This window comes from Anopheles funestus (assembly GCF_943734845.2).
Source record: "Anopheles funestus chromosome X unlocalized genomic scaffold, idAnoFuneDA-416_04 X_unloc_31, whole genome shotgun sequence".
NCBI lineage: Eukaryota > Metazoa > Arthropoda > Insecta > Diptera > Culicidae > Anopheles > Anopheles funestus.
Window position 1 is genome coordinate 351725 of NW_026045156.1, and position 5776 is coordinate 357500.

Here is a 5776-nt window from a genome sequence, read left to right on the forward strand (position 1 = left end):
TGTGGGACTTAGAAAATTTTCTGGACTTAGAAAATTTTTTGGACTTAGGAAATTTTTCAACACTTGTAAAATTTTTGTTCCTTCTTTGAAGAAGAATACTTTCCACTATTAGCTTCTTTCTCTTTTTCTTCTTAGTTGTCTTCTTATTTTCGGTCCGAGAGCGCCGACACTTGTAAAATTATCTAAGTCCGAAGACTTTTGGAATGAACCAAAAGTCAACGAACACAATACATCAACCCTATCAACATCAAGTGGCAACCCGAAGGAAGCGCAGCGGCCAGCCCATGTACAACGCGAAGTTGTAGCATGCAACCAACCAACCGCTAACCTCCAACGGCACTCAATGTATTCGTTACACATGGGCGCACCTGCACCACACTGTCGTGACCATCCAACGAGCCGTCGGTTCGGTCGTGTGTTACAAGCACCCCATCACATAGGCATAGAGTCACCACACAGTGTTCTTCAACACTCTCGTCACATGGTGCAAGTCACGGTACGCACCACCAATGTGCACTGGTTGGCCAATTCCAGCACACACGGGGCGCGCACGCGCAAGCACTAACCACCAAGCATGGGTCGCCTGAGAGGATCGATGCGAACGCATCTCTACAACTTGAAGCTCCCAGCCTGTAGTCCCGTCGTTTGCGGGCGGTCGTAGGTGTCGAAACTAGTGCTATCCACAGTCGGCAAGCTCGTCCACCGGTGTTCCCAACATGTATGGTACTAACACGTGCAGCGCGAACCCGCCCTTTGCGGCCTAGTAGTAAGCGGGGATGAGACGCCAGTGTGCCAATGGACAGCACGGACGGTTCTCGGAGGGTTGTTAGGCCCGCTAGCTTACGACCACCTAATGGGTATAAGAAGCGCTATCAGCTCGGATTGGATACGACCTTAGAGGCGTTCAGGCATAATCCAGCGGACGTAGCGTCATACCATAGTCCGTTCGAACTAGTATTGAGCCAGTGGTCCGTACCTGTGGTTCCTCTCGTACTGCACAGGAATTCCGTTAAGATAGCGACAAACAATGCACACCAGTAGGGTAAAACTAACCTGTCTCACGACGGTCTAAACCCAGCTCACGTTCCCTTGAAAGGGTGAACAATCCTACGCTTGGTAAATTTTGCTTTACAATGATAGGAAGAGCCGACATCGAAGGATCAAAAAGCCACGTCGCTATGAACGCTTGGCGGCCACAAGCCAGTTATCCCTGTGTCACCTGGGTGCTGACAAGTGAAGATGTGGTAAACAAACGCTCCGTCAAGAAGTGGTGAAAATTTGGTGAAAATCGTAATAAAATCGTTTTAAAAGTGTCAAAATCGTGCTTAGAGCACCCGATTTACCCAAAAATAGTGAAGTTCGGCCAAAAAACGACAATTTTTGTGCAAATATAGTTTTGTTGTGTTTTTGCCCCCTCCGGGAGCACCAAAGTGAACCGGTGTTCAGGTGTGCAAAAAATCACCTCTTTTCCTGCCGGAAGAGGTTGATTTAAGGTAAATCGTGGCCGCTGAAGCCGATAAAACGGTTTCCGAGTCGATCGGAGCAGTGGAAGTGCGACAAAAAACGATATTTTGGTGCCCATACATTTTGTATGGGGAACTTTGGACACTCACAGCTCAGTGAATTTTGAACGGATTTGGACCGGATATGTTTTAAATCATGTGCGGAGTGCCAAAGAAGTGATTTTGTGAAAAAACCGCATCAAAATCGGTGATTTTAGTGCTGAAAAAAGTGGAAAACACTTTTGCAACACGTGGTGACAGAACTGCCCAGGCGGCATTTCCCAAGGTGTATAATATTGAGTGTGTTATAAAGTGGAAAATTTTTATCGCCTGATCGGTTTCGTGAGTGTTGGAGGTGGTTGAGCACGGAGAGACGATTCGGGGAAAATTTTTCCCCCCGCTCCCACCTCACCCCATCGCCCTCAGTGACCCCCGGCCTTATTAAGGCCTTATCAAGGTGCATTAAATTTTGGACTTCGCCGGAAAATTACACAAGTGCAGTGGAAAATTCCGGTTTTGTGCTGGAAAATTCGGGGACCTCCAGACGCACCCCCTGGATTTTTTCCGGACCTCCAGCACCCCCCCCGCATTTTCCGGATTTCCTTATTAAGGCGTTAAAAAGGTGAAAAACATAAAAACGCTGCGGAAAATTATTTGCGGGCTGCAAAAAATTCCGGTTTTGGGCTCTAAAATTCGGGGACCACTTGCCACACCCCCTGAAATTTTTTTCCGCGCCCCCCCCACCCACCCACCGCCCCCCCCGGATCAGGAATCGCGGATTTTTGGTGGATTTTCGGGTTTTTCGCCATTTTCGGGTGAAAGGAGAGGAGATAGGAGCTTGGTGTGTTCGGGAGTTTTGCTCAGGAGGGGCAATTACATCTAGCCCCCCACCCCCCTGGGTCATTTTCCACCCCCCCTGGCCAATTCGGCATTTTTGGGGGTCTAGCTCGGTCTTGATAAATCGTGGAACGACCTAACGTGACGAAACACCACCTCCCTGAACGATTTTACTGCTCGAATACCATTTCTGCTGTGGTGGTTCTCACGGGGCAGTCCGCTGCTGGCGTCCTCCCGTGAGGGGGAGTAAATCCAGCATAAAGTGCGGAAAATGTCAGTATCTGGGCGATCCCTTCGTCCCAGGGCTGACTCATCCGACGTGAGACCGGCCAAGCTTCCGCAGATTATGGAGGCGAAAGTGGCCGTGACTAGAGTGTCCCTACCGACAATGAAGCCAGCTAGCTCGGAGATGGTCGAGCTGAGGAAGCTCATGAGTGAGACTTCCCTCACTAATGAGCAGCTACTGTCGACAATTCAGGACCTGCAGCAGGAGCTCTCGGCTCTCCGTCAGCGTATGGACGCCAACGCCGAGCAGGCTCGGATTGATATGCAGCAGGTTCAGGAGCGTGCTCGTCAGGAGCTACAGGCGGTCCAGGAGCAGGCTCGCCAGCGTGAAGAGCGGCTTCGGGAAGAACACATGAAGGACCGGCAGGCGCTGAACGAGCTTATCCTGCAGTCGATTGGCGCCAAGAATGTGACTGCTCAGGGTTACTACGCCAGCATCGCCGAGGAGCAGCGCACGTGGGCAGAGGTGGCCAGTAGTGAGCCGGTTAAGCGCGTGCAGCGCAAGCGTGGCAATCGCCGTGGTAAGGCGCAGCCATCACAACAGCAGCAGCAGCAGCAACAAATCCGGCAGCAACAGCCATCCCAGCAGCGTCAGCAGCAGCAGACACGCCAGCAGTGGCCGGCGTTGCAGAAGCGGCAGCAGACGCAACAGCAGGGGCCAACGTTACAACAGCAGCAGCAGACGCGACAGCAGCGGCCAACGGTGCAGCAGCAGAGCCAGCCGCGACAACAGCAACAGCAGAGTCAACAAAAGCCGACTCGCCGTAACGTGCGTCCAGACACCATCGAAGTGGCGCCGGCAGTAGGTACAACCTGGACGCAGGTGTATCTGAAGCTACGTACGGCCCCAGAACTGGAAGAGGTCCGCACGGCTATCGGGATGGGCCGGCGAACGGCACAGGATCATCTCCGTGTCCCCATTAGTCGAAGCGCGGACAGTGAGGCACTCGCGGATAAGATCCAGAGTGTCATTGGCGAAATGGGTGCAGTGCGAGTGCTGACTGAGATGGGTGAGCTGCTGATCACCCATGTCGACTCGCTGGCCACCGTTGATGAGGTGAAGGAGGCGATTCGGGCTAAGCTTGGAGTAGCCCCGGGCATCACCTTCTGTGAAGTTTGGGAGCTGAGCGATGGCACGAAGCGCGCACGTGTTCGTCTTCCGCTGGTAAAGGCGCAGCAGCTGTACGAGGCAAAACTGTCTCTTTGCCAGTGCATCAGCGTGGCTCATGAGGTCCCTCGTCGTCCGATCTCCCAGCGTCGCTGTCTGCGGTGCCTGGAAACGGGGCACATCGTGCGGGACTGTCGGAATGAAGCGGACTACCGAGGCAAATGCTTCCGCTGTGGCAGCACCGGTCATCTGGCGAAAGCCTGCGCTTTGGAGCCCAAATGCCTTAAGTGTGGTGGCCCGCACAACATCGGTCACCAGAGCTGTGGACAACTGCCGGCACCGTGCCAGGTGTGAGGCAACAACTGCGAGTGTTGCAGGCGAACCTGGGTGGTGGACGCACCGCACAGGATTTCGTTCTGCAATCCGCTCGGACTGAGCGGATCGACGTGCTGCTGCTTTCGGAGGTGTACCGGCCTCCGGAGAACAACGGAACGTGGTCAGTGGACTCATCGGGGGCAGTGGCCGTGGTGGCCACCGGAGCATATCCCATCCAGCGTGTGTGGCGCAGCCCAACGCCCGGATTGGTGGCCGCCCAGATTGGAGGAGTTGTTTTCGTCAGCTGCTATGCTCCTCCACGACTGACTCTCGGTGAGTTCGAGCATTTTCTTGAGGCGCTCGAACTGGAGGCACTTTCCCATCATCACGTCGTAGTGGCAGGCGACTTCAACGCCTGGCATGAGGAGTGGGGAAGCGAGCGGAACACCGTGCGAGGTGAGGCGCTGCTCAACACCATCGAGCAGCTTGGGCTGAGGATCCTCAACCAGGGAACAACCCCAACGTTCGTCGGGAACGGTGTTGCCACACCCAGCGTCGTGGATGTGTCGTTCGCGAGCGAGACTATCGCACGCCCCGACACATGGGCAGTGGCTCCTGACTCGTTGGCGCGGTTTTATACGGCTTCCGACCACCGGTACATCCTTTACACCGTCGGGCCGTCCTCCTCACCTCAGCTCCAACGTCAGCAGCAGCACCAAAGCCAGAACCAGCGACCGCAGCAGCAGCGGCATCATCGGCGGCAACAACAACAGCAAAATCGCCGGCGACAGCAGCAGCACGACCAGCAGCGGGTACGAGGCCACCAGTCAAGCAGGAGATGGAAGGCTTCGCAGTTTTCAGCCGAGGCGTTCCGAGCAGCACTTAGCGCAGCGAACTTCGTGGAGCGAGCAGTAAACCAGGAGGGGATGGTCGATGCCATGTTGCGGGCATGCGACCAAACGATGGCGCGGATCACCTCGTCGCACCGTGATCCCTATCGAGCCCTCTTCTGGTGGACACCGGAGCTCACACGCCTTCGTGAGGAATGTGCAGCAGCTCGCGACCGTATGGTTGCCACGGTCGATTTGCAGGAGCGCAGCATCGCAGCAGCGCACCACCGGACTGCGAGGCGGGCCATGGAGAAGGCGATTCGGGCCAGCAAGCGCACTGAGTTTGATGAGCTCATCCGACTGGCGGAGGAGAACGAGTTCGGAGCAGGGTACCGGACTGTCATGTCTCGGATTCGTGGCAGTTACGTGCCTCCCGAGACTGACAAGGAGGAGCTGCTACGCATCTCTGGGGACCTGTTTCCGACTCACCCGGATGTCGAGTGGCCGGCAGAGGAGGACGTCGAGGATGGGCAGTCGCTGATGCCTGTCACCACGCGAGAGCTGCTGGACATCGTGGCGTGCATGGCCAACCGGAAGGCGCCGGGATTGGACGGGATCCCCAATGCAGCCGTGAAGACAGCGATCAGGGAGTACCCGGAGGTCTTCTGCCGTCTGTACCAGGACTGTCTCGACCGTGGCGAGTTTCCTTCGTCATGGAAGAGGCAGCGCTTGGTGCTGCTGCCAAAGCCTGGCAAACCTCCCGGGGAAAGCTCCTCGTACCGGCCGTTGTGCATGCTAGACGCACTCGGCAAGGTGTTGGAGCGCCTGATCCTGTCCCGGTTGAATCTTCACCTTGAGGACCCTGAAGCCCCACGACTGTCGGATCACCAGTACGGCTT